At 41.0% G+C, this 19,200-nt stretch overlaps 1 long non-coding RNA gene across 1 annotated transcript; it reads right to left on the bottom strand.

Moving 5' to 3' along the window:
• Positions 1-2: 2 nt before the first annotated feature.
• On the bottom strand, positions 3-18,233 carry LOC137856444 (uncharacterized). Its single transcript, XR_011096452.1, has 3 exons — positions 16,559-18,233; positions 13,728-13,861; positions 3-2,490 (listed from the first exon to the last, which is right to left on the bottom strand). It is a non-coding gene; the product is annotated as an uncharacterized lncRNA (long non-coding RNA).
• Between the last annotated feature and the right edge of the window lie 967 nt (positions 18,234-19,200).

A 19,200-nucleotide genomic window follows, 5' to 3' on the forward strand; every position in this document is an offset into this window, starting at 1 on the left:
TTTGTTTTGTTCATTTATTTTGAATTTACTAAGAAGTTGGGGAGTCAGTGCTCCAGTAGTCAGCAGTGGGGTATGGGGAGAAAGAGGATGGATGATACAAGAAGTCCTCCCAGGCTTCAGTATCAGTTCAGTTCAGTTTCTAAACTGAGGCCCAGAAAATACATTATAAAGAAATGGAGAAGGTTCAACTCAGCAAATCAAACTGCATTTGTCAGTCCCAACACTGGATGTGAAAGCATAATTTGTAATTAACATTTTAGCTGATACATGCTTTGTTAGTCTTAGTATTCATCCAGAATCTGACTTCTGCAGTAATATATCCACCCAAAATTCTTTTTAAGTTTTGGCAAATTGCTTTTGATCAATAGCATTCCTGCTAATAGCCAACTTCCTACTTGGCGTCACAGCGTACCTTCAGCTTCTTTTCAGATTTGTGCCGTGCTGGAGAGCTCCTTCAGTTACAACTCTTCTTCAGAGTGCTTGCAATGCACGCCTAGAGTGCAAAACCGTGCTACAGACGCTCCCTTGCCAGTCCAGGTCCCAGCTCAGAAACCAAATACATTATATGTAACATTCAACCTACATTAAACATGGGTAGGGTTAATTAAGACCGCTTGGGGCAGCCTGCAAACACTGATTCCAGAGCTCCAATCAGCTCAGATAATATCTGAGCACCACTGAGATGTGATGTGTTGATAAAGCAAACCTTGCAGTAAGCCTAGAAAAAAAAAATTGTGACAAGCTTCAGGAGGGCTGAAGTCACAAGGCGACGAGATGCCAGCTTGAGTTCACATTCTTGTAGTAGGTACATTTTTCTTTCCAGTTGAAATAAAACATATATTCTGCAGGAGCCTGGATGAGAAACTTGGAAGAAGCACCTAGCAATCACTTTGATTAGTTCAATGAGAAATTCTGCCGAATCTGCAACGGTTGCTAAAGCAGCCACAGACATCTGTATTGAAGTAAGAAACTGATGGAGGATAAAGGGGAAAACACATTGCTATTTCTAAAGATTTAGTTGTTTCCTCTTTAGATAACATGCTTTAAACTGCTTCCACCTACCCAATCTTCAAATTTGTTGTTCTTTTCCATGTTTTGCACTACGGGGTAAGTGTGTAAGACCAGGGAGGTTAAGATCAGAAAGCCACATAAGAAAGAATAACACTGGAATATGTGTAAAGATACAGAAGGAATAAAATTGAAAAGCCTATTAACTGTACCTTCAGCATACAAAAGAGTGAACCCAAAAGGCAAGTTTAAGAAGCAACGGAAAGAAAATACCTATATATCAGCCACTGAAAGTCTTGCCAAAAACATAGCTGAAGCCGAGAATTCACCTATTTAAAAGGATATTTGACACACATAGTTAATTAGATTTACACATTCATAAAACATACCTCAGGATATAAGCTACTCACTGGACTCAGGGAAAAAACATGGATTATGGATATTTTATACCTATTTCCATCACAATTTGTATGTTCCTGCCTATTCTTTGCAGCAAACGTGAGATTAGCCTCTGGTTCTCTTCCCACCTCACACAGCATATTGACCCCCAGCTAATGGTACGACAACGCCACTCATCCTGGTACCACTGCTGTACTCTGCTCTTGTTTTATTCTGGAACCAGATGTAGCCAAGAAAACGCTTAAATGTAAGGAATCCCAAACATCGTTTAAATTCATCCACAGCTTTATTTATGGTGTATATATTTCAGCCCCATTTCTTAAAGATAAGTCTACAAATGCTGCATTTCCCTTAACTAAAAAAAAAAAAAAAAAAAAAAAAAAAAGAAGATACACTCTGAGCCATGGTAATGAGCACAACCATTCATATGCCCTTTTGAAATCCATTGGAAAGTAAGAAGCAGCATATGGCTTTGATACCGGTGCTGGGAGTGACATTTTAAAACCAGCAGGAGCTCAGGGCCGTAGGTCATCTCCTTCCTCCCGGTACAGCCCTAGCACGAACAGCAAGCTGTCCCTGCTGGACGGGCACCATGGTGGCATTATGCCATGAAGGGCTGCCCAGCACCCACCTCTGCACTTTGGAAGTAATGCACTGGGTGCTAACCAAGAAAAGCCAAAGAAAAGGCTTAGCAGAGCCCCACAGGCAGATCCCATTCAAAGCAAATCCAGCTATGCAGATGGTCAGAAGACAAGTACGCTGGGATTTCTTTGCCATCTAACATTTTGCAGTATGCCCCAGAAGAAACAAAATCAACAAATTATTGCAGTGAAGCAATCTTGTTAAGAGCTACAAGGAGTAGTGCTAACTATTAAGGCTTCAAGTTCTTCCAAATTGACTTCAAGCAGTCAATTAAGTCAATTAAGTGATGCGCTCTTACTCACCCCTCCCAATCTGTTCTCCAGCAGCTCAGGACTTCGGGAATCTTGGAAGTTTGGAAAAGGAATATTTACTAGGGGGAAAATCGCAATTGTGCTTGATACGTTCTGTTTGCTTTGATACACTTCATCTAGATCCCACTTCCTGCATTAAAACAAAGGGAAACGTTTTATTGATTCATTTCAAGAACAGTAGATGGATCCAAATAGCTATTCTTTATGACAAAACTGTCGTTTCTTTCTACTTCAACTGCTATTAGAGTTTTATTAAGGTTTTGGGGTATTATGCTTTTTTATGATCACGGTTAAAGATGTATACATGCAGGAACTCGACTGATCTTCTAAATAATTTATTATACATAGAATAAGCCACCAAATTAGTGCCATTTATTGTAGTCGGGAGGCATTGAAGAAATTCACCATTTCACTCTACGTCCCCACATTTTCTCAACATCAAGAGGCTGACAAAATCCTCAGTAGGAAGTCAGGTCAGGTCAGTAACCTTACAGCACAGAATCCAGTTCTTTGTATGCACAAATGTGATGCTGTTTGTATAAAGGTGCTTTCAGTACAACCCGATGCAATTCATATTCATTTTGTCATCTTTTGATAAAGGGTTGTGGGTTTTTGGTTATTTGTTTTTTAAATGATGCAATATACATGTAGAAATGCATCACCCACCTGCTTTTATAGTCAAGTCCTGTTTGCATGATTTTTGTCATATAAAAATGTTTGTCTATCTCACTCTCGCATTTTCTTTTTGTTCCTTCCATTGAGCTCTTGCAACTAGATTATTTCCAGCATATCTGCAGTCCCTGCCTTCTGAATTACCCTGACGTTACATTTATTATTTATGTCTTATGACAAAATAATATCACTCCTAGAAGACACATTGCAAGCATGTTTTCCTTATAAAGGGCTCTGAAAGCACTGGCTGGTACATACATGAAAAGCATCTAAGAGGAACCTTACTTCTAATCCTTTCCATCCTGCACTTTGGGTAGTGATTCACAGTTATGAGGCCTGGCAAAAAAAAATACTGCTGTGATTTTCTTTCTTTTTACTGTTGCATATGAACAGTGAGGCAGTGGCATTTTATTTGCTTTTTAAATGAAGGCAACAAGCCAGAGGAATTTGACTGATTTTAGTGGTGATTATGAACTTCCATATGAGGTTTGTAAAGGCATTGTATGGCAACATTTGACTTTGACAACAAAAGAGCTCCAGGGACTAGTAGGAGGTGTTTTACGCTGCCTATGGCTGCTTGCTGGAAATGCAGCTCACAGCAAGTGGCTGCTGTGCTTCTCCTCGGCAGACTCACTGTTCCTAACTGCTGCTTGAATTGGTGAGGAATCAGGTCTCACCAAGTACAGAGACACTACTCTAACCTCTGCCTGCTTCTCCTACGCCCCCTTCCCAGCCCTCTTTTCCAACACTGAATTACTTTTTCCCATTCACTCACCTGTCAATTCAAAACACGGAGCATTTTTGTAGGCACACTTTTCAAAACTTTCTGTGGAGAAGTGGGAGAAAAAAAGCCACCCTACCATTTAACACAATTCGCATGAAATGCTGCCTGGGTAAGAGGCTTCCACTCCAGAAGCACAGGCACAGTCTGTTACTCTACCTCAGGGTTGCTTTGGAAATACGATATAACTAGCTTCACCAATTTCACTGAAAGCAATTGTGCTGCTGCTATCACAAGTTATTATCTACAGAGAGCAGCGATTTAACTTACCCTGAGAAGCAGGAATACCATGTGATAGGATGGAATATGGGCAATATTTATGGCAATTTAGAGTCACATGAAATTGGGGGGAAAAAATTAGTTATACAGGGTGGTACAGGGGTTTGGTGGATTCCTTGCCATTGGAATTCCTGTCCTCCTACCCCTTGGAGCCATGCTTTAGCTGAGAAAGAAAGCATTTGGTTTCCTGACTTTCCTCTTCTCTTCCTTTTCTTCTTGCATGCCCCAAAAATCAGCTCAGTGAGTTGCCAGGGATTACGGAAAGGCAATTAGGCTACTTGCAAGAAGAGCTACAGTCCTCATTTTGCAAACAGCCGGGATGTGTTTCTGTAGGAAAACTGTATCTGCTACAGCTGTGCATGAACTGAAAAGCCATCTTATGCTTGTGTCCACTCCATAAAGAAAAAAAATATATATTTTTCAGCATGTTCCACTGTGCAAATCAGTGAACAAACATTTCCTGTGATATCCCATCATTACCCTCGGAAGACAAAAAATATCTTAAGGTTCCCTTTAAAAAGCAAAACATTCAACAAGAGCAAAATTGGCCCTGTTGAAATGGTCCAGACCTCAAGTCCACCTTTTCCAGCCCCAAAACCACTTGTCATTACTGTGTTAGCAAAGGACTCAGAGGGTTCTTCTGAAATAACCTGCTAAAGAGACAGATTTATTTTCAATCCTCTTTTAGAAGTAGTTTTATGACCTTAACAAGTGACTGAAGTCTCAGCATCATTCTGTAAGTGACATATTTGATATAAAAATAGTTATTTGTAACTACAGAAGTGTTAGTATTGTGATCGGACTGTATTAAACAAAGCCAGGAGCCAGACCACGATTATCTGTGCCTAGAGCAGCTTGCAAGGGAGAAAGGAAGGTCTGTAGTCCCATAAACTACTTTCAGAAAAAAAAGTGAGCAGCATGAGAAAGGGAAGCACCCATTTATTTAAATAATATAAGCAATAATCAGAACACAGACTATTTCAGCAAAAGTAGATATGAACTCCCACAGTATGTTTGATGTTTCCCTGGTTAGAGGCTTAACTTCATTTTCAATATGTATTTGATTTTGCAACCACTTTGCCTTTTCTTTCACAATTTGTTATTTCACACAGTAAGAAGCACGGCCATAGTGGATTTAAAATCAAGCACACCTAATGTCCCATTAGGGAAACTGTCAATCTCTCTGCATAGGAAGCATAACTGATAGTAAATTTTATTCAGTATAGAGATCCCTGTCCAGAAACACAGGAAAATGCCTTTATCATATGGATGTGCCTCACTTGTTTGAGATTAGAGCTTTAAATGAAAGCAGCCTGTTTGGAAGGGAATAAAGGATATCAGGAATTAAACATATAGGTGAGACAACTCTCTTTGAATTGAACATTTGTACTTTTAAGGCAGCTGCTGACTGCAAACCCTGGCACAGAGGTAGGCAGAGCACTCCTTGGTGCTGTGTAGCCCAGGGTGCAACCATCTCCCGTCGAGATTCAGAGCCCTTCAGCCAAAGCCACGGTGCTTGCTGTGTGCCAGCTCCTACCCAGCAGTAACCGAGAAACAAGTGATCTTTCATTTGCCAAGCAGTAAAACCCACACAGAACAATTACCGAGCAACAGCCAACGTGCTGCAAATCTAAAGTTGTTTCACAGCCATCCTCTCAGCGGCAGGAGATTTGCTGGCTGTGTTTCAGAGATCTGGACCAGCCTGGATCCAGAAGATGCCACGTCACAGTACAAGGACGGGTCTCAAAGAAAAGCTCTTCTCCCTGCTTGCTAGGCACCCCTGAGCAAAAGGGGACTTGGAATGAAAGACTTGAAATCAAATTCCTCAGAGTTCTCATTCCCAGCACCTTTGCCTCTGTGTGTGTGAGCTCGTGGCACCACGACCACTGAAAACAGCACCACCACCCTAGTTTGCAGTCTAGGACTGGGTTGTCTACACAGTTCTGCTCGGAGGGAAAGGTATAAAACTCTGGTAAGGTTATCACGGAGTAAACCTTGATAGCCTTAACCTTGATTACTCTGCAACCTGCTTCAAGCACGGTGAGCCACAGTATTTAGTATCCTTTCAAAAAGTAAGGTCATACAGTAGAAGATGATGCTCTGAAAAGCTGTCTAAACTAGCTTGGATGAAGAATGACAGCTGGAATACTGTGAGAAAATAGCTGGTTCCCCAGCAGCACAGCTCTTGGCATGGCTCCAACAGGCTTGCTCACTGCTGTCCACATTTGTTCTGGGAAACAGTATGGACCTGTCTGGGGTGACGCTCAGCTCAGCCTTCCTCACACAGCCAAATAAGAGCACAAGACAGAATAATAGGAGTACGGGATACCCCAACTGGCTTTTAACAAGGACTTTACTGAAGACAGAGTCCCCATGTCAAACTTTCTAATCAAGAAAGGTGCTGTACTTGATAAATGACTTTGTTCTGAACACTTAGGAACTGGAGAGGGGAATTTCATATGCTTTCATACACTAGTTATGATTTAAAGTCATCCTGTCTCCATTGGGTCTGAGTCATGTCAGACAGGGATGGGAACATGGTGACTGAATCTCCTGCTGTAGGCATCAACAGGTCTAAATACCTCTGATACAAACCACGTACAGGCCACAGCTGCCATAAAAAGCCTAATTAGTTCATTCAACAGCAAATCGTTGCCTTATGTAAAGCCATAGGATGCAAAACTATTGCCCACCAGCAATCTCCCATCACCTCTTCCCCAACCTACTTACTCTCCTCCACGTGAGGATTCTTCAGTCTGAGTAGCTGTAAATGAAACACAACCATAACGGATGATAAACTGAAGTCTTCAACACCTTCACTTGGATTTTTATAGGGATGGTTCACTTCAGTGTTCAAAAGTTCTCTGTGCCACAGTTGCCAAGAAATTATTAGATTTCAGAGCCAAATTAACCTTTAGCCTAATGAAACTGAATCCACTGACACTGCTCGTTGGTGAGCCAAAATACTAAAAAAAAAAAAAATCTGTCTGTAACAAGTGCTAACTTATGCCCCGTTACTACAAAACATGGACTAACTTGTGGCAGGCATCACTCCCAAATTTAAATTTATTATAATTGAAGCCAGCTCAGGCTAAAACAATGTAGATTTGGGGTTGTACAGGCCAAATTTCTAGCAGCATATGGAAAAAAAAGTCTTAAAAACCATCCAGATTTAAGTAAAATCAATCAAAATGTTTTTGTTTTTAACCAGGACATACTTGTGCATTAACACTGCTCCCACATTCCTCATAGTAGTAAATTACAAGGTGCTTTCCTTGCTTTCCCAAGCCCATTTCTTATTTTATCTCTTGATTTTTATTCTCTCTTCCACACTTTCCTCTCTTAATTACAACTTTAGACATTAGAGGGGAAAAAAAGTCACAATGAATCAGATGGTTGGTCCATGAGGTGCGATTCAGTACTATGCCAGACTGGAACACCACCCGTTTATACACAGAAGTCAGCTGGCCACCCAGGCAAGAAACCACCCATAGCATAACTCCTCATTAGGCTCAGGAAGAGACTAGAAAAATAGGTTAAGTTTATGCATTTGTCCTGGGAGAAAGTATTAATCCCTCAAGATTCACATTTGTACTACATTTTCAACTGACTGCTTCTCAAGCAACAAATTCTTCTAAATTTTCAAGGTGGTGAGCAGTTAAGCAACAGAGTTAAGTTAACCTAAAAGAAGCAAGGTCTGCCTGAAGGCACGTGCAGTGCCAGATTCAATTGAATCTCAGGATGAAAAGGTTTTTCTGATTTCCAGGTTTACACGTTTTGACCCTCTCGGTAACTCTGGCCAGAAACTTCAGTTTAAAACAAGTGCAGCATCACGTAGTGCCAATAACCTTCCTACTTTCCTGACCAAGAATCACACTGCTAGATTTTTAATTTCAGATTCCTGCAGACACAGCCTGTGAATTAGCATTCACTGAAGTCAAAAGGCAAAGTTTGCTGGGAACATTCATGGGATCACGTCAGATAACCTATGCCCATGGAAAGACTATGATGAGTTAGGAAGGTGGTTTCTCAAGCACTGGTCCAAGATGCGTTTCTTACAGAAGTGTTAAAGCAGGTTAGTTTTAAAAACTCTCCCTTTGATTTCCATGAAGGCAGAAACTGGGTATTCTGTATATTTTTTGAGAGGTTAAAGGCATAGGTGAGAAACCTGAAATGATTATGGCATAAGGGAATGAAGACAGGGATAAGAATTTCTGCACGTGTGCAGCTAAGGAAAATATCGAGTCTTACAGTTCATGATTCAGCAACCGTTTCTAAATATCCTGTTGTACATTGTGTGATCTCTCAAAATAGGTTTTAGATAACCTTAGTGTAGCAGGATAGTGTGCGCCTGCAATCCGTAAGAACCTTCCACTCACCTCTACAAGAGCAAAATGAATTTTGAATAAGCTTTCTTGTTTATCGTACAGATGCATGCTGTTTACTTATTTAGAAGTCTGTTCTCTCCTCTTCCTGCCTAGATAGGTACTCGGGAACTGCTGCACTCCTTTAATACAGTTGGAATATTTGAAGCACGAACCAGAAGATAATATTGCACATACTGTTTTGTTAGGTGTTTTATGATAGATTATACTCATTAAACCTGTGATTACTGTTTGCATTTATTGTGTTCCAAAGAAGGATTACAAAACAATTACCAATCCTACAGACCTGCTAGAAGGCTTAATTGCAGATTTGCTGTATCCGCACCACAAATTAAAAAGCAGCAAGTTACATTCTTTAGGCAAAATTAAGGTTTGCCCACACATACATGCAGATTTTTTTTTCTAGATCCTGTATTTTACCATACTTTATTATACAGTCCTGATACATAAAAACACTTTTTTCTATACTCTACACTATGCTTCAGGAATTAGAAAATGAGAAATAAATGGAGCTGTACATGAGTTTTAAATTATTTACTGTAGTAATAGTCATTGCTAGTGGTGCCTCTGCTTATTTTAGCAGTCTTCTTTAACTTATTGGTAGACAGAAGATCAAAGTCCATCCAAATATTTCTGCTAAGTTTTCTAAGGCTTGCACAGAATGATTTGGCTACATGGTGTCCAATTAAAGAAGTCAAAACACTTATAAATGTATAAAAAAAATAAGCTTAAAGGCCATGGCAACATGGAGTCTGAAGAAAGGGATGAGAGCAGAAATTAAAAACAAACAAACAGGCACCACCTTTTCTCCAGTAGCTATGAACATGTCTTCTGCATGTCAGTAAAACGTCAGCTTTCCTCCTTCTGAAGGTTGATGCTATTTATGCAGCACTTCAAAAGGATTTTACTTCAATTCAGCCTCAAACTGTGGTTTCCTCCCACCTAATTGGAGTAAAAATGCTTCAGATTTGCAAGAGATTTCAAGCTTTTCCTCCCTAGCATAACGATCTTCCCGAAACATCCATGTCACATAAAAAGTGCAGACAAAACCAAGCTAGCCAGGTAGGAACTCACGGGGCTCATTTGAAAGGAGCTGTTCAACAAAGGCCTTGCAGTGCTGTCACTTCTCCTACATCAAGTAATCCAGCTCTAAAGCCGTGCTGCATGGGAATCTCTCTGAATCATCGCAAGTCAGCACCCACCAGCAGCCCTGAAACTCCCTCAGCATTTTTCCACCATGGTCCCCTGCAGTTAGCTTCTTTCCATGTCTCAACGGTCTGCTGCCCTGGACCATGGGATATTTTTTTCCATTTTAGAAAGCAGCTTGCCACTAGCAACTCGTTTGCTACCTCGCTATTCAAATGTGCAATTATACAAGCTATAAATAAGCAGGCTTTGTGCAACAGGAGCCATATAACAGCAGTGCAGCTATGCTGAGACAGAAAGGGACACAGGTAACAACTGCTAAGCATCCAACAGCTCACGGACCTGGTTTTGCCTTCCAATAACCTAAAGCACCTTCCGAGCCCTGTGGTCTACCTCTTGCTATGAATTCTCTCACAGTAGAGGGGAAGACCATTTCCAAACATCAGGAACAGCCAGCATGCATATGCACCCAATATCTGCAGTCTACCAAATGAAAAACTATTTTCTCCGTCTTATCTAGCCATTGTTTTAATTGCTGGCAAATTCCCTGCTCAAATTTTGCAAGGTGGTGCAAATTACAACAAGAAATCCATTTTCAGTTCTCTCCAAAGGGTATTTTTCAAGAGCGCCTTAACAGGAGCTCATCATACCTGTGAGGCTAATGAATTTCTGTTTCAGTATGCGATTTCCTTTCGAGGCGAGCAGACAGTCACAATAGATGGAATTTGCCAAGGGAAAAAGGAAAGTGGCCTTTACCTCACAGCCCTGTGGAGACAGCAGTCGGACAGAAGATGGATGAAGAACACTGCTCTGATCCACAAAATCCCTCAGCCTCAGTTTATAAAACACACTTGTGACTAAGAACTGGGGTGATGCAGTTGAGAGGAAGGTGGTAGGTGTTTTCTCCATTACCAGCAGTATTTATAGGAGGGACACCACAAAACTTCACAACAGCTTTGAGACTGAGGCTGATTTAAGCCAACTGAGGAGCTCTCCTCCCCTCAGCCTGTATATTATACACAGTTGTGTAATCAGCATTAACTTTCTGTAAAATATCTCATATGGACATCCAAAACAAGCAGACGTCGCAGACGCTAACCAGGTATTTCAGTGGCAATTCTGCCATGAAATGCTGCCAGCAGCACTAAAGGCAATGAAAACACTAAGGAAATTACAAAAGCAGCAGCTGATCTGTAACACAGACGAGCATTATTCTTTGTTAGTAGCAAAGACGGGAAAATCGCAAAGAGGAAGTTCAAGACTAAGAAACTCATTTCTCCAGCCGCTAATATCAGGCAGGCAAGATCAGAAAGGCTTCAACCACAGCTGATAACAGCTTCTTGCCTCTTGACCTCTCTTGGAAACCACAACTGAATGACCAACTGTGGGAGATTAAAAAAAAAAAAAAAAAAAACACGAGCAGAGAATTTTCACCTTGAGTTTATCAAAGGAAGACCGAGAGCTAAATGAATCAGTATGCCATCATAAGCAAAATGTGGTTCTTTACTTTCCTTGTCATTACTGGGTTATAGGGAACATTATCGCTGGACCTGCCTTTCAAAAACACACCCTGCTATTTGAGAAGAACATCTGGACACTCCTATCCAGGAAGAGCTCTAGGACAGACATCTTGAATAGAAAAAATCCCTAAAATGCTCCTGTCATTCCTCTCAACTACATTTGGGCTTCTGAAGACTCCATTATTTGCGTGCCCGTACCACAGGCAAGAATTTCACGAGCTTCAGCTGGCACCAAGAACTTACAGCACATGGTACCATTGCCTGACCTAAAAATTCATTCCCATGGTGGATGAGGTTTTTTAAGCTTAATTCTAAGCAAAAAGCACGTGTTCAAATTTAAGAATAAACCATCGACTTCACCAAAACTTTTTGTACCAATGGTAACATCAAACAGTTCCCACAGAGGGAACAAACCAATAAATAGTGAACAAAAACATGGGTTGAATTTACCAAAGGGGGAAGTGACATTAGCAGCTTAAGGGTAGGTTACACTACAGCTGTCTTAAGCAAGAGGTTGCCTGTTCCAGTTTTCTCTGCTCCCATTTATTTTGCAGAATTTCAGTACAGCTTTGGGAGCTAATAGGGAAAAGAAAGGCAGGTTGCAATATTTTTGTTAGGCCTAAGTACCAAACTGATGTCATATGGCTGAGCTTCACCGTATCCTCAGCTCATTCTGTAGGAAAGCATGGTTGCACCCAGCTGCAAAAGAGGAAGAGTTGTCACTTCTTACCCACAGCCCCCCGCCCTGAAAAAAAAAACAACAGCCTAAGCAACTATGAGCAAACCAGCAGTCAAATGTCTCCCTGCTTTGAGCTTCCAGTGTCTGCAAGACTCTAAACCATTCTTCCAACTAGCTGTCTCTACAATCAATCGGTACAGACTTTAAAAGAGAGTTTGAGCTCTCAGCTGGGAGTACTGCAGTCTAATGTTGTCTGCTCTATTTTGGTCCAGACTGCTTTTTCAGGTCCCTTATCACAAATCTCCCAGCGCACAAATCTTTGCTGGGATCCGAGCTTTCTGGTTTATCCCACAGCTTATAAGTCGTGTTCATCATTTCCTCACCTACCCACTGCTGTGTGATTCGGCACGCATTTCTCCCACACCTGCATTCCCACTAGCATTTAGTATCTCAGCTCAGTGCTTAGAAGCTGCTCTGACCTGCTGCCCACACACACAAACCTGGCCAGGCTGTGCTGCCAAGGGCTTGGCTCATCACACTGTCCCAGTCAGTCTGCAAATGTTGACAGCCACTCGCAACGTCTGGGCCTCCGACTTTATTTTACTTCGAAAGGGCATCACAGAGATCTGGTCTACTCTGTGAACAGGAGGTGTTCAAGGAAGCCAACAGAAATTGCTGTAGAAGATACACCATGTATATTCTTACAGGTCCTGCAGGAGACACCTTAATCCCAGCCTTCAATTTAAACATGCAGATTTTTACCTTGTCTGGATTCATCTATGATATATCTTGATAATATTCTTGCTAGCAGGGCCATAGAATTCCCACTGCCCATGATATGAACCAAAGCATCAGTCTGGAGATGGACCTACATAGATCAGACATCCTTACAATTTTATTCAGCCAGATAGGATTTCGGCATCTGTCTATTCATGGGGAGAGTGTTTCTGTATTCTCTTTACCTTATTTGAAAGAATTGAAAGCTTGAAAATTCAGCCTAAGCTAATCATTTTACTTGCATGACTAGACAGTTGCCACCTTGTCAAGTTGGATCTTAGCATCTGGAACTAGGAAAGACACTTCTAGTTAGTTTGCCAGGAAAATTAATGTTAATAGCAGCAGTCAGCCACGCCAAAGCCTTGTGAGATGACCCAAGATTTAGCTGGGACTTGCTCACTGAACATCGGGTTCTGACTCGCGGAACTGTGCCACATCTGCGGAAAGGAATATCCTGCCTGGAGTAGCTAGGAAGAGCTCTAGGAAGTCAGATTTGTGAATTTCAGCAGACAGTTGTTGACACTCACTACCTGCCAAGAGTAATACAGAAGCAAAGCATTGTTTTACCTCCAAGGTTTGAAACGCTTTCCCTCACCTCGTGTATTTTTGAAGAATAGACAGCAAATAGCTCTGCTGCCCCTATATGAGTCACGAACGGCCTCCCCAGACACCGGCCTCGGTGTTGTCAGGCCTGGGGTCACAAGTAGATTTGAGGCAAGTAGACACCAATGTGCTTTTATTTCCATGGTGAGAACAGAGTGGCAATTTGATCTCACCCAAGATGACTATTCATTTCTGAAGTGGTTTATAAACATCAACGGTTTGCAATTAGCAATGCTCTCAATTGATAGACAAGATGGACCATTACTGCCATTTGAGGGAGGCAGGGGAAATGGAGAACGAAAGGGAAAAGGTAGATTTAAGTGGCCCACACAAAACCGCAGCAGCAGCTAAAGAAAACTAAGTTGGACTTTCAGACCCATCTTGAAAACCTCATTCTGCCTTCATCTAAAAGCCCACACATCTGCAAGCTGCACCACAAACCACCACGTGGACCCACCACTGCGATTTCAGAAGTAGCATAGCCATATCCATATGAATCCATGCTCCATTTAAGTAGGCACTCACCATGTTATCACACGAATACAGCCAGCCTCCTTCTGGACACATGCTGTTGCAGACCCAGGGAACTTGGATATCTCTGTACTGTGTTCTCCAACGACTCCATTCAGAGATTACTCCAAGCTGATCGAAATATTTATCTGTAGAGTCAGCAAGTCACAGAGTCTTACTCTTTAACCTCATAGTTTTCAGCAGAAAATAAAAAGAACTTGTTGAAATTGTTAAATTTAAATGTTACATGTGATCTTCTGCATAGCAGTCAACATACCACGTACACGTTGATGGATTTTCTTATACCACTTCTGACAGGCAGTAAGTTTTTGTCTTACACGTGAAAAGCACAAAGCAGAGAACTTTCAACATTCCTTGCTTCCCCTGTCTTAAACACAGTATATTCCTTACTTTTCCTTTTCTTCTTTTAATTAATTTTGAATGATTTGCTTCCCCCTTCCCTTAGCAGGGAGCATAGAGGAAATGGTCAAAATTGGTTCCTACACCTTCACCTCCAAGAAGATCCACCCTCATCCATTAAAAGTAAGCAAAAATGCTAACATTAAAAGGGACCTAGCTGTTTAAGATGTCAGGCACCTTTCGATGCCCACAGCCTCCAGGGGCTTAGTACCCCACAGAAAACACTCAGCAGCTTAAAGAAAATCACCCTCATTAGAAAAGCATTAAAAACAAAAACAAAGGAGAGGAAAAAAATGAAAAAGAAAAAAAGAAAAACCACCACCACAGTTTGGACACCTAACAGAACAGAACCATTTAAAAGAGAAAGAATGACATTTTAATAAAATTTTGTATTCTCAGATGAAAGCAACCAAGAGAACTCATTAACACTTCTCAGAAATCACAGTTCACACACCCTTAAAAATAACAAGCCCCAACAGCCAAACAAAGATAGGAATTTGTAAGCTATAAACAATTTGCTTTTAATTAGCTCAGGCAGAGCAGCATGTCAACCCCACTCTTTTCACTTGCCATTCCTGAGACAGCTCAAGCAGCAAACGGGTTGCATTACATGCCCACAGCCCGCTGTGTTACTCTGCTGAGTAACTCTGCCCTGCACCCAGTACAGCCGTAGCAAGCACAAGAACAGAGCAGGGCCTGGAAATCTGCGGAACTGAGCCCTTACTGAAAGGGTGCTATGCATGTCCTAAGGAAAACCAGCTCCCACTGGCAGTTTGAAGCTAGAGCTTTAAGAAAAGGACAGTTTTTAATGAACATCCTAGTCCATTGTTTTTATATATATATATATATATATATATAAGTGCTTGGGGCTTGTTTATGTAATAGCTGCATGCCACTAAAGCTGTTATGCTTAGTTAGACAGTTCACAAACAGCACATACAGTAGCAATAATAATAGTACCTGCTTCTACACGATGTTCTGCTCCAAGGATACTTTGGATCTGCTCCAAGTTCATTTACGTAGGTGATACATAGTACGTGCAGGGATGCACATTTCATTTTTTCTGCCCTTTGCTCTCTACCTCCTACAGTCCCTGGAAAACTCTTAAAGAATTGGTGTCAGGTACCCAACATCTTGCTGTAGTCAGCTGTACACTGATATACAGCTGAACACATGACCCGGACAAATACAAGTGACCTGGATCTACTTCCCCTGCCATCATTTTTATGGTGCCCACAAATTATACCTCAGAGCAATTATGCATCTTCCAGCTCTTTTTGCAATAACTCAGCACAAAGTTCTATAAAGAGCTTGTTCCAGGAGTCCTTTAGAAACACTGAAGACACAGAAACACCGAAACACAGAAGAGCAAAGCAATTCAATCCTCTCCAAGGATTCCCAGTGTGATGCACGATACAGTCACTCCCTTTTTAGAGCCAAGCGTTTTGTTCCTTCAAAAGCTTTTGGCTAGCAAGTCTCCCTCATACTTGCCTTTAACCCAGTGGAAGCATGAGTGGCTATAGGATGCCAGTAAGAACCAGCTGTTCTGTTATAATCACCCTTAAGAGTACTCCTTCAATCTATTTAGTGCACATCTTCATCAGCTATAGAAATTACAATTTTTAAAGCACGTTTTTGCCTGGCCCTGCAAAAACCTCACACAGCCCTGTTAGCCGCCTGAACCCAGCTGGGAGAAGCTGTGAAGGTAATTTCTACAGCTAACAGTTTCATGCACACCACCTGGGCTGGGGGCACTGCCTAGGCTTATGCTCGCAGTTCACACCACCGTGAGCTGTTTTCATCGAGTTATAGTTCACATTTGCTACAGCTTACATGTTTACAACACGTGCTGCAGCATATACGTTTTTAATTACCTCACCCCACGGATATACTCCAACTTGGTAAGTCTGTCATGTGCCTAAGCCCTTCTTTCCCGCACTATCAGGGATATTTTATGTTACTTTTTTCCAATTCTTTACAGTGTGCACTCCAAACCTATGTGGGTTTACCACAAATCAGAGGGCAGGCATGACAGACGGTAGTCACCCACCTATTATATTTGCCCTTTCCCAGTCTAGATAAAGCATAACACTTTTTTCATTTTTCTTCTACCAAGGCATCATCCAACTGCCACGTTATCCCTGCTTTCTCAGTATACCTGCCCCCCAAACCTTCCAGCTGACTCTTCCTTAAGAAATACTTCCATCTTCCTAGCAACCACACTCTCGGCCCCAGGCCCTGGCATCTCCTCATTAATTTGTCACCAGTTGCTCCAGGATTCACCCTCTGGCAGCCTCCAATTCTCTGTAACAAGTAGCAACTCCTCAATTCCCTCCACAACAGAAGCAGTAGGTGCTGTGCCAGCCCCTTCCCATACTGAAATTTCATCATCTTCCCTTCCTTGCACCCACTGATGGGGACTTTACCTTGCAGACTCTGAGCTGAGCCTGTCAGTCCTGGGAGCCACGTAATGTGAAGACTTCTGTTGATGCAGCATCCAGTGAGACTTCAGATGATCAGCTGAGCAGGCTTCTATCTCCTTTGCTCTCAGTGAATACCAAATAGTGCCCAGAGGAGCTACTGCCTTCCATCAGCTCCCATCCTTGGCTGGCTATCTTAAAGAAATTGATTGTTGTTATTTAAAAGTACAAAAGTACAACATTTCTTAGCCTCAAAAATGAAGTCACTACTTGGGGAAAGCTCTACTTGAATTATCTTTCACCTCACAAGCCACAAATCACTGAGTGTTCATAACAGTAAATCTGGACTAACTGCTGCAATTAAATTTATGTAAATAAAAGTAATTATGATTATTATTGTTAGTGTGGTGCAATTATATTATTAATCATGCCTTCTCTAATCATGATTGCTCTTACTTTAATTTCTGGCATTGGCTAGTCTTTAAATACTTTTTCTCCTCCTTCAGAGGGAAAAAGACTGGGAAAGTTAATTTCCTGTAGTTTGTAGCAGCACTCCTCACAACCAACATTTCATCACCTACCAGCAACTGGCCAAAACTATCCTGTCCTGATCTGCTAATACAGCTTCACTAATCATGTTTGGTATGCTGTTCAGGAGACAAAAAGAGTAGATATAGCTGGGGGGAAAGCAGGATTTGTGGTGCATGGAGTGTCTTTATGTAGTTATGGGCTAAATTTCCTACCAACTCCAATATTTTCAAGTTTCTCATGAACTGCAAACAGGGATGCAGTTTTGCTTTCAAGACCCAGCATGTTTCTGAACACAGAGCATATTCTCTGAGCCCTCCAGGCTAGGAACTTGGTGGGCATTTCACATGCACACAGGACAAGTAAAATGTCAAATGTGCTTACAGCTCCAATTGTTGCTCTATAGGTCTGTTGCTACCTATGCTTTTGTCTAAGCCCCAGGGCAAGTATGTCCTGGAGAGTCAGTCAGTCCCAGGTAGCCCAGTGGTTTAAAGCAAACAATTACAGATTTGCTGGGGAACTACTTCCTTGCCAGTAGAAATTGGAGTGGACACAAAAAGATAAGAGGATGGAGGACAAATGTCACTTACCTAGGTCTCATCCCAGTATGGAGTCAAGATGTATCCAGACATGCATCTGGTTACCAGCTAAGAAGTACTCTTAAGTTGCACCGGTGAGATCTGCGTTATAAACGGATTGACAGCTCTCTGCTGCATTTTACTGTATGAGCTTTCTCCCCAGCACAGCCAAGTAGACTAGGAAATACACCATAAGCTTGTAGGCTTCTCTGTGTAGTCTCACATTTGATGTATGACCAACTAAGAAGTGATGCTGCAATCCAGCAAGGGATTAAAAAGTCTTCAAGAACTATGACTCACAAGGTGTGCAGAGAGTGTGTTGAATCAATATTACATCATGCTGCTGGAGTACCAAATATTATCCTTCATATATTATACAAAATGCAGGTTCTGCTTGCTGTGATCATCATTAGCCTTTCAAAAGATAGGAGCTTTACTCTCAATGAACAAGCAAAAGTTCTTCGTGTCATCCTTTTTCACTGTTTGGTAGAACTGTTTCGTATTATCTTGTAGCTGCACATTCAACTCTGAAAGAAAAAAAGATGAGTGTGTTAAGTTGAACTAAAGAGTGAAGATGTTAGTCTATAGGCAGCTGTTACCCCAAATGTGTTAGAAGACAGTTATGACAGAAGAAATGTCTGTAGCTGTATGTATGTAGACAAGCAACCATAGATTTAGCTATGAGTTGAAGAGCAATAAAATGCAAGAAATGGAGAAGTAATTTTTATAGACTGATAAAAAAAAAAAAAAGGGAGAAAGAAGAAAAAGTACAGGTAACATAATATACCTCATCTAATTACTTACCAATTCAGCAGAACTTGCAGCTTTGATTTCACTAATGTACCAATCAGGTGAGAAATTGCAAAACCTCTAGTGAATGGAGGACAATTTCTTTGTTGGCACAGAGAACCATGTTTTTTTAAATACAAGAAGAACATTAATCATGATAAAATCATTTTTTGCACTTGGGTCTGCTGTTTGTAATAGGAAATTTCAAGCAAATCACACCATAACTTACTTTTAATGAACACTTAACTATTGCAAATCACTACCAACATTTTTACAGCCAAGAGGGGATCTGTATTATCTAACTAACAGCTTATTAAAATGGTCAAGAGCTTCCTATAGACTGTAAGAAGTATCTGGAAGTTAGAGATTAAAAGAGACAGTACAAATTCTGTAATAATCTTTACTTGAAGTAATTGTTTTCAGTATATGAAAACCTGAGAAACGGTTTCAACAACTCAGTATCACACACAAATTTGATTATCACAAATATAAAAGAAACACTCTAAAAAGGTTTTCATTACAATTAAGTCAGCTTAGCGGAATTCATGGCAAAGACAAAAAAGTACAAATCAGTGAAGCAGCAATAACATTTTGTCTTACAGAAACAACTTGAAGATGATTTAACGTTTTCTAGACAGTATTTTATTGTTGTATTTACCACGACAAAAACTCTATTAGGTTTCACCAATGAATTGGAAGAGCGGATTTCAGTGCAGTTTCAGTATCTTTAAGGCCAATGACATAAAAAATATT

Source organism: Anas acuta, chromosome 4 (assembly GCF_963932015.1).
Source record: "Anas acuta chromosome 4, bAnaAcu1.1, whole genome shotgun sequence".
In the NCBI taxonomy this organism is placed as follows: domain Eukaryota; kingdom Metazoa; phylum Chordata; class Aves; order Anseriformes; family Anatidae; genus Anas; species Anas acuta.